This window comes from Pogoniulus pusillus, chromosome 16, assembly GCF_015220805.1.
Source record: "Pogoniulus pusillus isolate bPogPus1 chromosome 16, bPogPus1.pri, whole genome shotgun sequence".
Lineage (NCBI taxonomy): Eukaryota > Metazoa > Chordata > Aves > Piciformes > Lybiidae > Pogoniulus > Pogoniulus pusillus.
The window spans coordinates 5,480,601-5,497,510 of NC_087279.1; the positions used below are offsets into that span (position 1 = coordinate 5,480,601).

A 16,910-nucleotide genomic window follows, 5' to 3' on the forward strand; every position below is an offset into this window, starting at 1 on the left:
CAATCACAGAGAAACACATCCAGACAGGCCTTGAAAGTCTCCAGAGAAGGAGACTCCACAACCTCTCTGGGGAGCCTGTTCCAGTGCTCTGTGACCCTTACAGTGAGGAAGTTCCCCCTTGTGTTGAGGTGGAACCTCTTGTGCTGCAACACCCATTGCTCCTTGTCCTATCACAGGGAGCAACTGAGAAGAGCCAGGGCGGGGGCTCTCCATTCCCAATTATTTCTGCTAGTGACTTTCTCCATACATTGTGGTCCCATGGTTTGTTTCCTGGGTCAATACAAGATTGAGAGACAGCAGGTAAATCTCTGCTGTGTGGCGGTCAGATATGGGAGCAGCTTTTGACCTGTGGGACAAAAAGAGAAGGTCCAAACAGGAGTTGTGCAGGGTACCTCTGATACCTGAATTCATACATTTTGCCTTTTTTAATAGAGACTTTTTGCAATCTTTTTCTTTTTATAGAGATTCTATTCTCTCTATTTATAGAGACTTTTCTTCAATTGTCTGAAGAGGGAGAGGTATCTTAAGTTTAGGTGTCTTAAAGAAGCAACACAGTTGTTTCCCTCTTGGGAGGCTATTTCAGCAGGTTAAAATTGGTGTTTTTAATCTGAGAAGTGAGACCTGTCTCGGGAACATGTGACACATGAAATGGACTTTCTATAAAGCATAGCCATGCCCTTCTCATCTTCTGCCTCTTTCAACATTTGCCCTTTGCCTCCTAAGCCTGAAAATGGCAGAATTTATTATCGGTTGTTTCCTCGGTGTTTGTGGCATTAGCCACGTTTCTCAAGGGCATTTCATGTGCTTTTTCCACTCTAATGGGATTGTCCATTGAGTTCAGCTCCAGCACATTGGGGATCCATTCACACAGATAGCTGGTTAAGCTGAACATTCCTCATCCGTAGGTAATCCCAAAATACATGAAGTCTTAGTGTGAGATTGGTTTTCTAACCTTTTTGGGTTTATAATTAAGTGCTTTGTAGTTGTCCTCTCCCTCCCTCCTCATCAGAGTCTTTAGTCATACTGATTCCAGCTCTCCCATTCCCTTTTTTTTTTTCTTGACCATCTTTCAATTTCCCAGGGGGTAGTTTTGCGTTCAACTCTTTTCTCTAGGTACTGCTTCAAAAGTGCATGACTTGGAGTAGATCTGGGGCAGAAACAAGGTTTGTGAGAAGCTCACTGTGCTGCTGCTTGCTTTTTGCTGTATCTTGCTCACCAAGATCACAGCTGCCAGCTGGACCAGACATGGATGTAGCACTGGAAAAAAAGACACTCATTCTTATTTTTACCATCTCCTTATTTTGGCAAAAGAGGGATTGGAGATGGGACAACTGAGGGGGCTTTGCAAATTGATAGCAAGTCATAGAGTAAGATGATTCAGCAGTGCTGAGCACTGAGGAGCTGAGCAAAAGCACGGTGTTGGCTCAGGCAGCCACAGCTCTGTGCAGACACCTGCACCACATTTCTTTGGTGCTCTTCAGGTGGAAGAAGATGCTGCTCCTGTATGCTGGAAGGACCAAATTTCCATCTTGCTTCACAGCAGCAGACTAGTATGTTAGTCTGTGTTCGCTGGCTAGACTTATTCTGGCTAATGTTTGCCAGATTCTTCTATTACATATTAAAATAAGCTCTTATGAGTGGGTTTTATTTCTGTGCGTGTTTCAGAAAACTAGGCCAGCCCTAACAAGCACATTTTAGTGTTTTTGTTTTTGCATTTTGTCATTTTACATATTGAAAAATGGAATGCAGAGAAAAAAAAAAGAGAAAAAAAAAGAAGGCTTGCTAACATCAGAAAGAAACAAAGCTTTGTGTTATACTGCACAAGTGTTAAAATCTGACTGATAGTTTGTATATACAGACTTGGGTTTTTTTTGTGGTGCTTCCTTTCCCCACCCAAAGATCACAGATGCTACGATAAAAATTAATGCCTTTTGAGAAAATGCTTTTCTTTTTCTGAACTTGGCCTAAAGAGGGTCACCCAGTGCTGTTGTTGCTAATAAATGTGGCCAGCTTTAGGTGCAAATAATAGCAGGCATTCATTTGTCGGGGCAGGAACTTCTAAAAGAGAATGCAGGGCATTTCTCTCCTTCCTTAAATCCAGCTATTTCAATATCATAAAGTTTTTATTTTAACCATTAGGGAGAGTAGCCTTGTTTGAAGACTCCAGCTCTAAAAAATGTCTTTGTAAATGGAGATTTTAGGGCTACCTATTTGGAGGACGTTCTGTATGACAAATGACCCTTATAAGACAGGAGAAGGTGGGGGGGGGGGAGTAATTTTGCATGTCTGCTTCCTAGGATGTGTGATAATAATAAATGAACATTTTATATATCATTATATATATATCATGGCAGAACAAAAATCGGAAGATATATTATTCATTATTCCTGTTACTTTATATTTAAAAGGCAAAGGTTTTTGCTTCTTTGCCAAAACAATGGCTACAGAATATATTTGTAATAATCCCCTGCAAATAGGAAGAGTGGAGAGATCTTCCAGGTCGTTAGCACCAGAGAAAAGTAGAGATGCCTTTAATTGTATTCATTCGAACATTAATACATTAATGCTGAGATTTAAGTACTGTTACTATTAAAAATTAAACTGGAGGGACAGTGTGCAGATCATATGCTTTAGTGTAAGTTGTCAGGTGCAGTGTTTGCATATTCAGTCTGCCTTTCCAGCACTGAAATGGACGTTGGAGACAGGATTTGGCTTTCAGATGGACAAGGGTTTGGTGTTTGGGTTTGTTTTTTTTACACACACCAGGTTTATTTCTGGCAGCAGCATTTCTTCTCACAGCTGCACTTACACTGTTAGAGCAAAAGTTGCACTGATGAAAATCAGAGTAGGATAAGAAAAGACTTGTTTGCTGTCCTGAAGTCCTCTTGTTCTTCTTCCTGTCCTCCCCCAGCTCTGTCCACAGCTATTTTGCAATATGCAACCCCCTCCGAGCACTGCCTGCGGAACTGGAGTAGCTCTGGCATGTAGATTTCCCAGTGGGAGAACTTGTGTGGATGGTAATTTTAATGAGACCTGATTTAAGCAGTAGAATAGATCCATAAAACTAATACAAGCAGACTTTCAAGAGCTCTACTATTTGTCAGGGCAGTGAATTTTAGAGGTGCATCCATCGGCTTGGTAAGGAATATTATAATCTTGAAAACTTAACCTGTATTAATTCAGATTGTTTCTATGCAAAGTACTTTTGAGAACTTCTCGAATCCAGGGCAGGCCAAATATAGACTTATTTATTTTTGAGGCTCAGCTTTCGTCCAAAAATCATGCTGGAACCACAGGACCTGAAAGCTGTGCTCTATATGAATGAATGCAGAGCCTGTACGAGCACACACAGCTGTGCCTCTAAGCTGTGACAAACCCTTAGCTTTGCTTTTTTCCCTTCATTTAAGGCCACCATTTGGCCCATGTGTTTTTCAGCCTCTCTTGTGTTGTCACACCTAGTTATGCGTGGCAGTAACACAGTTTTCTTCTGTCCTGTGGATACAGGCGTTACACCCATCCCAGAATCTGAATCCCACTTCAAGTAATAGACTTGGTCTGTGGCTTTTAGTTTTCATCCTAGTGCGCAGGAGCATCTCTTGCTGCTGTTGGAAATTGCGTAGCTCTGCTTGGCCTTAGTAAACTGTTTTCTTTTCTTTGCTCTCCTCCAAAGATCCTCTCCCCTGTCTTGTTTACTGTTTTTTTTTCCCCCTTAGCTAGGTTTTGGGCTTAGGGTCTTTTTTTTTTTTTGGGGGGGGGGGGTGTGTTTGTTTTTCTTTGCTGCAGCTGTCTCGAATGACAGCGAGAAAGAGAAGCAGGTGGGGAAACTCAAGGGAGAATCTTGAAGTGAGTATGAGAAGAGCTGGAGCATTTTGGCACAGGCCAGGGAGACCAAGCAAGCAGCAGACAACGTGGGAGAAGCATCAAACTGGGAGAAATAGGGTAAAAGGTGAGGGGAGAGGAATAGAGGAAGAAGGCAAGGAAAGGAAAGTTAAGGATTTAGCAGGCAGGCTAAGCAGAGAGATGCTCTGGGGACCCTGGCTCTCCAACCCCCTTCCAAGGCAACCCACCGGCTGCACAAACACAGGCAGAAGGGAGCTGGCCTCTCCCAGAGGCAGCGGTAGCGGTGACACGCATTTAAACAGGGAAAAAGTTTATTTGCCTTTCCTCACAGGATATGCTAAGTGATTTTGCAGTGTGAGTGGAGTGGCATTGTTGCACTTAGCTCTGCATTTATTAAATAAATTTGTTCTCCAGCTCCAGTGTTAAGTGTGTATTATGAAACCTCGGAGCCAATCTTGGTGGGCTGCAGTGTGCAAATATTTTTTAAATTATGTAATTAAATAGGGCTTGGGCTGCAGTGTCCACTGAAGTGATTTATTAATTGAATGGTTTGATTCAATTTAATGTTATTTTAGTTTATACAGAAAGGCTTGGTATCTGTTTCACAGATAGGGACATCTTGCGGGGCTGTCAGTGACGGTTCAGAGGTCCTTAGGAGGAATCTTTAGCACCCAATTAAATATTAACCAAGAAGATGTGACTGGTTCTTTCCCTGTCCCCGAAACTATGTTTTGACATCCAAGGCTGGTGATAAAAATTTGCTCGGCAGGCTTGCTTGCAACGCACTCTATTTATCACCAGATTATTTCTAAATTAATCATACTAAAAATCTTCCCATTGTAATTGTGCTGGGGCTCAGTGCTGTAGGATGTGTGTAAACAAAAAAATGCCTCTCTTAATTTCACTTCGGCTGTATCTCGCCGCTGCTGCTGCTGCAGCCCAACTGTATGTTTCGGTGAGAATGTCATTTTAAAGGTATTGTGGTTACCGAGAGGCAGCTGTGATTGAAAAGTATGTAAACTACTCTTTAGTTGCTCGTGTCATTTTTATATTCTTATGTCAGAACACAAGAAGGCTGCTTTAAATTTGTCTTTCACTGTGTATTAATTTTCAAGTCTAATTTTTCTTGGGCTAAAGCATAGACTTGCGTTCTCGGCTGCGCATTACCATTCAGTGCCAAAGTAAATGGCTACTTGTGAAAAAGTACAAAATTAGTTCCTGCTTGATTACTGTAAAATACATATTTATTTTCGTAGGGAGAGTTTTTATTACCAGTGCATAAAGTACAATTACCCTGCATGCTATCGGTGACTTAGAAGACGAAGTAATCAAGCACCATATATTTATTACTGTGAAGAGCAATAAGTTTTAGAGCCGTGCGTTGCTTTCCCAAAACCAAGAAGGAGGGTACAAGGGGGTTTAATTTTTTGTGGATTTCTCTGGGTTTTTTTAATTCTAAGCTTGCACTATGTGTTGTTCCTGCCCTTTTAAATGCAGGCCATTTAAAATTAAATCCTCAGTTAATACGTCCGCATAAGAACTTCTTTGTCTCTGGATGCCTGACCATTGAAAATTAAATGTGGTTGTGGATAAGTATTTATTCATACCATACCTCACACCTGATCTTGTGTCAGTATGACATCATCTTTGCCACAAAGATTTCGAGTGGTTTAAAAATGTTCCGTTGTGAAATAAGTGGGAGAGGTAGAAAAGGGGCGAGGAAGGCAACAAAAATAAACTGCTACTGGGATTTGACGTTTGGCCAATTAAAAACAAAATAAAAGTAAAACACAAAAAAAAGCTATTCTGAGGTCCACACACTGCCTTTGATCCCTACACAGGACTTCCATTTGTGCCAGTGGCTGTTCAGCCACAGGGAAGGCTGTATATGACTTAATTTGTATGTTGTGGGAAGTACATTTTCCTAGCATGTGGTCTAGCTTACTTGAAGAATCTGAAATGCGTTATAAATGTAAATGCTGTGTTTAAGCAAAACTTCATTATGTTTTGGTGGTTTCCAAAAATGCACAGGATTTGACCTTAAAGTGTTATTTCAAGGTGTTATGATGTATGAGCTAGACTTTGTAGTCTTCTAAATTAAATCTTTGAACATGTTATTATTGTATTTTGGCATTGGCAAGATGTAGTTCTCAGCTATTTTCTGTCACTGCCTTCATTTTTCTAACGAGTTACGAGACAGGGCCAGATTCTTCTGTGAGAGGATGCCTGTGCAGGATGGGGATTACCCTGTGCTAACTGTGGTGTAACCAAGGAGGCATAAGTCTGGCATTCACATCCCAGTCCAAGGTCAAGACAACTCCTCATCCATGGCTTGCCACTGGGATAGAGCTGATGCTCTCACTGAAAAGTGGGCACACCACCACCCACCACCGTTCCCCTTGACTGTTGCCAAGCCCCACGGAGGATGTGGTGAAGGGCTTAGAATTTGGATCCCAATCTGGTTCATATATAGAAGGGGTTGTGTTTCTGTTTGGAAAATATGAGCCCCTTTACATAGCCCAGGTGTGGATTAGCTGTCTAAACCATTCGCCCATTCCTGTGTTTGTGGGAGACCTGTTTTCAATTCTTACAAAGAGGCCGTACAAGTCAAGCTGTAGAAACAGCAGAAGTGATCCAAAAATGGATCTGGAAAAAAAAAATTAACAAAGTGTTTGTGATCTCAGGTTGGTAGTCTGGATGTAGGAGCAGGCATAACTGCTATACATATGCTTATTTCCAAAGAAAATAGTTGCAAAACATTTCCACTTAAGTCTTGAGGGTTCAGGGCTTGTATTTCTCCTCTCTGTAACAACCCTGTGTTGGTGTTACAGCCTGTCAAGAAGTGCTGCTGGCTGTGGGGAACCATCCATGCTGCGCTGTGCATCTCCGAGGCAGCTCCCAGGCATGGCCACAGGGAGAGTCAGGGTCTAGGCCCAGAGTATGTTGTTGCAAAAAAGTCGATTAAGAAGAAGAGCTCTGAGTCAGCACCCAAGCCTGTGGCCATCGGTCGACAAAGTGCTGAAGAGAGAGCATCTTTGAAGTGCTGTTTTTGGTACTGGTTTCGCCTTGCGTGCTCACAGTATGAATCACAATGGTTACGCAGGTGATTTTCCCTCAAGAACCAAGCCAACCCCAAACAATTGTGGGGCCACTCTTTCGGTCACTTCGTGTGGCTGTCTTTGCCTGTCCATCCTGGGGTGGTCTTCCACCTCAGGCTTGGAGTAGGAAGGGAGAGCAGCTGTGCAGCCAGTGCATATTGGAGGCTTGTCCTCTATCCGTGGTCAGCAGCTCCCCATTTTGCTCCTCCTTCACAAGCAGGCTGGCTCCTGGTTGGGAGTATCCTGAAATGATCGGTGCAAATATTCAGAACTCTAAATGGGAAAGACACATAGGACACCCAGCTTCCCCTCTGCCTAATTCCTTCCCTGCATCCCAAACAGGGTGTTACTTACAAATGCATCCAACCTTGAGTTCAAAACGAATCGCTCACCCATGTTTCTTGAACAGCTAATTTTGCTGGCACATTATTATTCACCCTCTGCTATTTTCACACTGTGACACAAAACTAGAGAGAAGAGATTGAAATTTTGACCGGTACGTTATCCTGATACCTGAGATGCTGTGTCGATATGAGAGTATCTTTACCACAAGGACTTTCTTGGTGGTTTTAGAGATCCCAGTGTGAATAAGTAGAAAAGGCAGCACTAATGGCTCAAGAAGCAAAAATAATTTGTTTTTTCTTAAAGAAATTGATTAACATGCAAATATGTACTGTATGCATATTAAATATCATTTCAAAATGTGATGGGCAGGAAGCATAAGTGATGCCATTTGGTTTTGTGGCATCAGTGTGGGTTGATTAAGGGGGTGGGGATAAATTTTGGGGATTATTGATATAGCTTGAGTAGAGCCAGATGGTTGTATTACACATCTTTTGTGTTCTTGTTTGCTTCTTAAAGCAGTTGCAGAATTTTGCCCTGGGCAAAATTTACTCTTTGCTCATATGTTCCCCTGTAAATTTACTTTTGACAAAGTACTTCACAAAGAGGGGAAAAGGCTGTGCTTGGTGCCCACAAACTCATCTCTCTGCTTTCTCCTCCAGAAATATTTTTTTAACTTGTGAAATAAACTAGCAGTGGGTGCAAGTTCAGTGCCTGAGTGCGGTGTGCTGCTATCCCCTTCGGTCTGTGATACAGAGCTTGCAGTGCTGGGGAGAAGAAGCTGTGGCAATGGCAGCCAGTTCGTTTTAATGCGCTACTTATGTAGTGTTCTTCCACTAAAGAAATGTCTTAAAGATTAATGAGCTAATTTTTCCACTACTTAAAAAAAAAAAAAAAAAAAAAGGAGATTGTGGTCTACCTGATTCATGTGATCACAAACACACTTTGTGGTATTCAGGTTGAGTGGGAGAAGGTTGTGCTAGGTAGGTGGTTCTTCACTGGGTGTTTGTGACATTTGTTGGAACTGCTTATCACCGGAACCAAAATCTATGTGCATTTGTTATTTCCCTTTGAAAGCAAATTTTTATTTCCCATAAAAAGAGGAGTTTTTGTTGAAGCTTTGTAAGAAGTGCTTTTTGTGTCCCCCCACCCTTTTTCTTTATTTTTGTGCCTGACATCAGTTTTTGTGGGTCTAACTCCATGGGTTCATCTGAGTTTATTCCTCATGCACATGGCTGTAGGCCCCTGGATGAGGAGGTCCCTCTACATCTAGTAACTAGAGTGGAAACAGTTGTGCTTGTAAATAGGTTTTGTCCTCAGCCTTTGTCCCTGTGTGGAATACTGTGCTTGCAGGAGGCGAGTGGGGTCACCTCGCTTGCAGTGGTAGGGCGTTTACTGGGGACTGTTTCACTTGGCCACTGTCTTGGTGACCCTGCGCCTGCATCCCCTCTCTCAGGGAAAGCTGACTCCATGGATTGCCCAGGCTGTAAGCAGCACCTTCTGGCCCTGTATTTGGGGGGGGGGGGGTGGAAACTAGTGCTCAATACAAAAATAGGGAATGGGCATCTCAGGCATTGCTGAAATCTCTGCCTAGTTTACTCACAAGTCTGAGGCTGAAGCAACTTACTTCTTATAATGATGCCATTGTGCTCATCCTATCTGATCGGTTCTTGAAATGTTTTAGTAAGTCTATCTTACAACATTATAAGAAGATAATCGGCTGCCTTAGAAGGTCCCCATCTGGAGTATAGAGTTCTTTTACTGAAAGATGTTTTGCCTTTCCGAGATAGCTCTCGCATTTCATCATCTGTTGTGCAGAGATGAAGTGCATATGAAAAGTCAGTGACTCTGAATCCATCTGTTGTTATTATTTTCCACTGATAATTGGCTTGAACAATGAAATGTCTGTGTCTGTAGCCTTTGAAACTGTACACCCTGTTTATTTTCTGGAGGTCTTGCTCTACTCTCACCCTCCTCCCCCTTTCCCTCCCCCCCAACCCCCCCCCCCTTTTTTTTTTTTTTGCATTTTTAAAAAATTATTTGTTTTATTTGGTTTGGGTTGTTGGTTTTGTTTCATTTTTCTTTCAAGCTCATAACTAGTGGAGCTTGCATGAAGATGACATCTTTGACTCTGTGCATCAGTATGTGTCACTCAGCATCTAAAGCTTGCCTGCCAATTTTTGTCTGGGTCCTGTGTCTGTTCTGTGCAAGTGTAGAGCAGGAAGGCTGGCAGATCCAGATCTTATAGATATCTTACCTGAAATGTAGTATTTATTTCACTTTCTCTATTAAAATATTAATTCAGAGGCCAGTATCTAATACCTATGGAATTAGATACTACCTGTAATTGTATAATATATTCAGTTGCATCTAGTTTTGCATGATGCAGGGTATTAATATTGGATTCCACTAACAGCGGTTCCATTAGCTTGCTCAACCAGTATGAGATATATATGAGCAGGGAGGCATAACTACCAGCCAGAACTGCCAAAACAGTCATTAGAAGCTCCATTGGGATGGACAAAGGCTTTTACACAGTGATATACTGATTAAATTTTGTTCTATGGTTTATTTGCATCAAGGTTAGATCAGTATCATCTATGTGAACCGTATTATCTGACACCTTATTTGGAAGGTCATTTCAATGCAAAAATGGTGCCTGATACAGGGGCTCTAAAATTTCTTGCAGGATTCTTTTGTGGAGGATTTTTATCCTTTTAGGCATGACTAGCTCATGTTAGCAAATTTATTGTGCTTTAACGTGGCGAGTTTATCCAAGTAAAAACTCCCTCCATACTGTACAAGTGCTCAGTGGAACCGAACACACTTGATCCGCATTAAAACTGTGAGTTATGTCCAGAATCCTTTGAAATAATTTGTGGCACGTGCTGGAGAATCCAGCAGATATGCCTTACATCCTTCAAAGCCCAAATCTTTCTGCCTTTGCGTGCGTGCAAGTGCCTTACAGAATGAAATTCTGGTGCTGGATGCAGTCAGGTGGTCCACGTTATGCTGTAGTCTGGAGCACAAGAGAGTAAGGCAGAGGAGTATAATCATATTTGTGTTTCAATGGCAATCATTTAATACTGCAAGTTATTAAAAAATAATTAAATTACCAAAACCAACATGTAGCTAGGACTTACAATAAGAGGTCAATGTGATTTGACTCCTCAAGTTAGGAAGGGACACACTGGTGAATTCCAATTGCTTTAAAATTGTGCTGCGTCGTTCTATTTATGGAATGGAAGGATAAACGAGACTGAAAAATAATTTATTTCTCTAGAAGCAAGAGTAAATCTCAGTGTATAATTATGTATATTCCATTATAATAATAAATGCTTAGAGGTGCTTGGTGGTTATCACAGTCTCTAATTTAGTTGGGTTTTGAAGCAAATTTAGTTTGGAGGGGTTGTTTTAGGAGATCAATATTATGAAATAAATGTTTTTTAAGGGAAACTTCAGAAATTTCTTTCTTTCCCCCAAATAAACTAATAAATAGGTGTGCATTATTACAGTGATTCAGAACAGCTAAAATAAGTCTGTATGGGGAATGGCTTTTATATAGCAAACATAACAGAGACGGTACAAGCAAATTCAGATTTAATCTGTCAACCAAAAGTCTCTCCATTAATTTTAAATCCTCGTTAAAAAAATATGGGGCCTGGGATGTATTTGATTTCAGTCCAGTTAATGAAAATGAATTTTACAGGTGGTGTTTGGTTGTGTTTCTTCTGCTCTGGTGAGATGAGTGGCTGAGCCAAAGCGGGCACAGCACACGATTCAGCTCTTTGCCAGAGCAACGCTCAGATTAGAAATGAAGGTTTGGCGTGGAGTTGTTGGTGCTGTTGTTATTTACTATGATATGAGCAAAGCATTTAGTGCTGTAATTTCATTTGATTCTGTAGCTCCTATCCCCTTAAACAAGCTGTGTAGCTTGTCAGAGATCAGGACAGGTAGCATGCACAGCAGGCGTCTGATTTGAGCCAGTTACTCATTTGCTGAGTGTTTGTGTTTATGCAAAGGGGCCTCTTCCTGCATATTTAATCTACAGTAAGGCAGTGGCTTTTGTTGTGTTTAGACCACATACCTTCAGTCCTTCCTTACACTGCAGCCAGTGTTGAAGCACAGAAAGGCTGGATAGTCAAAAGTGCTTTAGTGTTTTCAAACTCTCAACTTTTCTGCAGTTGGTTGGAAATTACTGTACAGCTGTAAGCCTTTTTCTTCCTCATTAATGGGTAAGTTTGCACTTCGGTAGAAAAAGATACTTTTGATTTTGTTCCAGTTTTTAAATGCACAAAATGTTTGCTTGTTTGTAATTGTCCAAAGCTCCCTCCTTGAGCAAACTGGCCCACTGAGGCAGTTTGTTGCTGGGAATTAGATCAACAATACAGGTGTTTCTGGAATATACTTATGAATAAAGTACTAAATGTTGTATTGCAATAGGCAGGTATTTGCGGGGGTGTGGGGGGGGGGGGGGGGGGGGATATGAGTTCGGTGTTATTAGTCTTTGTACTAACAAATCCTGTTTTGTAACTATCCTGAAGATAATGCTTCCATTGTTAGCTAAAAGCTTTCAAACAGCGTGCAACGCAGAACTGCAAAAGCAGCAGCACACACACACACAAAAAGGAGGAGAGAAGAATTGGGGGTGGGGGGTGAGGGGGTGATGGTGGTTTAAAACCCCCAGCAACCCTCTGGTCTTTATTGTTTCCTTTGCAAGGGTCCTCGCTAGAATGTCTGTGCTGTAATAGGAAGGTTTTTCTTACGTGGAAATTGAATCGTCTCTTCATTGATATTAATAGCACACTAGAGATGTTAGCCATGATGCAGAGTACCAGAACTGTGGAGTAGGAAACCTGATCTTGCAGGGGGAAAAAATGACAGTCCTACTGCTCCTCAGTGTGGGAGACATCCCTCCCCGAGAGCAGAGTTTGCATAATGGCATCCTGGCTTAACTATTTGCTTAGAGGTGTTTTAATCTCGGGGCTCTGTCTTTTTAGTAGAGGCATAATTACTGTCGCTTGCTCCTGCACTTATTAACTGCGCAGCTCGGTTGCTGGTTGAGTCTGGACAAATTAGTTTTAAAAATGACTTTGGAGAAAAACCTGTGCTGTGTGCTTGGGCATTGTATATATACTGTACGTGTAATGTAGGCTGGATCAGGAGAGCGTCGGAGTCCGACGAGAGGCAATCGGTATCAAAAATTAAAGCAAAGATGACAAAGGGCAGGTCTTCAAAGCAAGCGGTTGCAGCACAGACAGCGTTTGGAGCAGCGTGGAAAATGTGCAGCGAGGCCAGAAGTAGTAGTTTTGGTTACCAATTAACTATTTCCTTCGTTCGAGTAACTCCTCTCAAACAGAAGAGTGTGCTGTTCCACCACATGTTGGAAAGTGTGAGAAAGCTGAATAAAATTTCATCAACCTTATTAAAGTACGTAGGGACTTTGCGGTCTTCTTGGGTACAAATCAGCCTTGCAGACTCCAGAGGCATTTAGTAACAATAAGACTGCTGAGGGGTTTTTAATAACAAAATTACAAATACGGTGCCTAATTGTAAGTGTATCACTTTTATGCACCGGTTTGGGGAAAAAAAAGAAAGAAGAAGCCACCAAAAACAACAAAAAAAAAACTTTTTATGAGGAAAAAGTACCTCAGTCAAAGCATCTTGTGTGATTAGTGCTATTGTATTCTTAAATTTTGATTGATAGAGATAATAGTTTTCACTTAAAAATACAGACAGGTACTTTAACTTTCCATGACAATAGCTATTTGCATTTCTTTTATCTTTTTGTTTAACATTTGTGGGGGTTGGGACGGATTTGATTATTAACTCTTATTGCACACCGAGGTAAATGCTAAAACAAAGCTTTTGTTAAAGCTTCAAAGGTAAAACAGCAAATATTGTTTTTAGGCTTCAATATTTAAAGGCTGTTAAAGGATACCTCGAAAATATTTTCACATGACCATGACCAAGAGTATCACTTGCCTGTCAGGTAGGAGCGAGGAGCGCCGGCCGCCGCCGCTGCCCGCGCCGAGGGGAAGCAGGAGGCGGGCAGCCGGAGGCCGGGGCGGGCGTAGGGGGCGGCGGCGGCCCGGGCTGGCGCGGCCTGAGCGGCCCCGGGCGGAGGGCGAGGGGCGGGGGTGGCTGAGGAGCTGCTGGGGCTGCCGTGAGTCGAGGTGAGGGCGAAGCAGCCGGAGCAGAGCACAGGTCACGGCGGGGGTGGTGGAATTCGGCGCCTGCGGGTGGTGGTAGAGCCGTCAGGCTTTGCCGAGGACCTGGCAGTGCCGGGCAGCCCGTCATGAGTCCCGTGGGAGTCCTGGAAAGTAACGGGTTTGGTGCCTTCTGCTTCGAAAGCGATGCTAGCGAGCGATCCCCGCAGCCCCGCACCTCCGGCGGCTGCTCTGCGGTGCTCGGGGAAGGGATCTTCCTCTCGCTGCTTTCGTTAGGTGAGGTCAAGTTTCGAGAGGAGAGTTACAACACCGAGATGAAATGGTTAAGGCTGGCGTAGAGGCACGGGGAGTTATTTTAAGGAACTGGGAAGATGTGGCGAGCCCAAACCAGGCGGCAGCAGCAGCGTTTGATCTGCTGGCTCTCAGCAAAGTGCGAGGAGAGGAGCTGAGCGGAGATGGCCTCTCCTCATTCGATGGGGCGTTTGACAGGTTTGGTACTTGCTGGGAACATGTCATGGTCTTTACGTCCCAGGAATTCAATGAGGGCCAGCTCTGTTATGCAAAGCAATTCGTGTGAGGCAAATAACCAGTCCATCATTAAAAGATAAAAAGACTTCCCATCGCAGTTCGAATTCTGTACTGGGAGCGATCTGTCTGTTAACTGTACCCAGGTTTTCTATAAGAGCTATTAAAAAGCAGGGGGGGGAATGGATTGCAGTGAGTTTCGTAGCCTTGCCTTAACATCCAGTGCTGCTTTTCCAAGGTTACGGTGGACTTGAAAGGTAATGCTCTTTTGAAAGCCACAATGTGCTGTGCATAGCTTTGTCCTCGTGCTCTTACTTATTTTTATATTATTGTATTTCTGTTTAGAATAAATCATAAGTGCCAGCCAGAGATTCTGAACAGCCTGCTAATGACTGAAAATGAAAGTACAGCCTGATTTGCTCCCTCCTTCTACCGAGGAGCAGCAAGGTAGTGAGCATTAATATCCCTGCGTTTTGGCCTGTACCAAATCCATTTCCCCCTCTTCGAGGCGAGGTGGAAGAAGTGCACTTAGTCTCTTGCAGTTTTACTGTTCGCCTGCATTTCACTTTCTGAGGAGGTGATAATGACTCCTGGTATAGTAAAACCCCTGTACCGCACCTCCAGAGATGTATTATGTGATGCACGGTAAGAAGTACCCACCTTGACAATAGCTAGGAGCAGTATTCCTCCCACAGATTATTTAAAATATTTAGTTTATTGTATTTTTTAAGGCTGCTGGATACCTCTTCAAAAATAAAACAGGTACAACAAAACCAAAGAGATAACTACTGACCATCCTCAAAACAATTCTACGTGTGATCAGTGCAAGCAACCCAACCGAGTGCCCTGGCTAAGCGAAGGAACCTGTATGCAGAATTGGGCCCACAAGCTTGCCTAGTACCAGATGTTGCTCTTCACGAGCAGGGTGCATCCTGTATTTTCAGGATTAGCAAAATACTAGATGAAAAACCCTTTGCTTTTTCTCCCTTTCCATCTGACAGATGTACAGTTGACAAAATCATAGACTGCATCTTTCCACACAGGACAAGAAAATAATAATTATGACACTAGTAGGACATCTTTCATATTTCAGCCTGTGTGCAGTTGAAGGTGATGCAGGGAGTTCTGAAGGGAAAATAAACAGCTGTATTAGGTGTGGTTATGGTTCACTTTATTTAGATGAAATTACTGTGCAGAAGTGCTTATTTTTGATGATTGAATTTTGATATTTTAAAGGTGTCAGGAAGCTTTGTAGTAAATATTTTAATCAGACACATTGAAGATGCTTCAGCTAGCCTTACATAAGAAAAATGAATCTAAATAAAATTCCAGGAACAGTTTTCTTCTTGTTGTGCCATTGGGTGTGTGCTTTTTTTTCTCTCCCTCTGCTTTTTAATAGACAGTGTGCTTTCTAGGTAGCGATGGGGAGATTCCTTTGCTACTTTAGGTTTCCAGTAATGAATTGTAGGCTTCTCAAGGCTGGGACACCGGCAAAAAGAAATGTATATGTGTAATTCTAAGCTGGGCAGCAACTCAACTGGTATTCTGCTTTTCCTGTGTAAAATTACTCACAGCCACTTTGTGTGGGATCAAGGTCTTAATCTATTTTTGGCTATACCTGAGGCTCTTATTTAGATATTAGTGAAAATGTTACTAAGTAGACTTTCATTCTGCAGTGCTATTGCTGCATATTCTTTTTATTACTGGTTAAATTTGGTTTTGCATTAGTCAGAGTTAGGTCTCCATCCTGCAGCCTCCTCAAAATGACCTCCATGACCTGAAGGACATCACTAAATCAAATGAGTGTTGTGGGATGAAGAGTAGCAAGGTCCAGCCTGACAGCAGCTATAATGGCAAAGCCTTTGGTTTTTTCATATGGTCCGTTGATACCAGATAAATAGGTAGAACCTCATCTGGAGTAAGACAGAGGGGGGCTTTCTGGTTAAAAGTCAACTGAAAAGGTGATGATCTTTTAAAGATGATTACAGTTGTCTTTCTAAAACTGTGCCAAAATCAGCTATTTTTAAAAGCATCCAAGGACTTCAGAATGTGTTACAAAAGCTTTCACCCATCACGCTGGTGGGTGAAGTGAGGTGCTTGGTGAGCAAACCTCATGCTGTCAGGAATGTCTGGTAAAATCTGAAGGGCATAGTTTGGTATGGATTGTTGCCTGGGTGAGTTGCCATGTGAGCTGAGGTGGGGGTGTCATGGGTGCTCGGAGACCTTTGATCGTGCACGAGGCAGTAGGACCACTGCTGCTTGCAAAGTGGATTTTTGTTTCTGGTTTGGTTTTCTATTTTAATCATCTCCTTGGGGGAAAATCTGAGTATAGTGAAGTGTCTCTTGCTTTGGTAGGATGGGATTTTTTTTTCCTTTGTTTGCTCCACACACACACACTTAGCAGTGTTGATGGTACTTTGTGTTTATCTTAAAGACAACGTGATGGAAGGAATGTGTGTTGCCTATATCAATTCACTCACCCATATAAACATTTTCAGGAGGAAAGTCTGTATTTGTGTTTCTATGTTTTGAGATACTCGACTTCTAGGCTATTAATGAGAAATTTTTGCAGGTGGGAACAGCTGTCTCTGCTGCTCATTTTAGTTTCAGTGGTACCTTATCCAAATTTTTGAAAGCCGGGTAGCTTTCAGAGTAAGACTCAACCAGAAATGAAAGCAGACTGAATTTCAGTCAGGGAGTAATATGTCAGAGGAGGTGAAGTCCTTCTTCCTCAATCCTTGGTGGGTGTTGTCCTTGGTAGACCCCACTGGTCTCCCACCAGCTAATGGTGGGCCAGCGTTACTGGGTTTCCATGGAGCGTGTTCAGTCCGTATATGACAGCTGGGTTCAGAAACTGTTACCTGCCTTTTCCAGCACCCTGAAAGGGATATTGTATGCACATTTTATGCAAGCCTGTCATTTTCAGCAGTTTCCT

General features: G+C 42.4%; 1 protein-coding gene across 21 annotated transcripts in view; it reads left to right on the forward strand.

Annotated features, from left to right (window-relative positions):
- The window catches only part of FOXP1 (forkhead box P1), a 434,335-nt gene that overhangs the window by 176,249 nt on the left and 241,176 nt on the right, over window positions 1–16,910 (forward strand). The window contains exon 1 of one of the 21 annotated variants that reach the window (XM_064156235.1): window positions 14,395–14,422. The exons of the other annotated variants lie outside the window; for them this stretch is intronic. The gene's annotated coding sequence lies outside the window, so the exon portion shown is untranslated. Of the gene's footprint in view, window positions 1–14,394; window positions 14,423–16,910 lie in introns of those variants that run through there. 21 annotated transcript variants of the gene reach the window in all.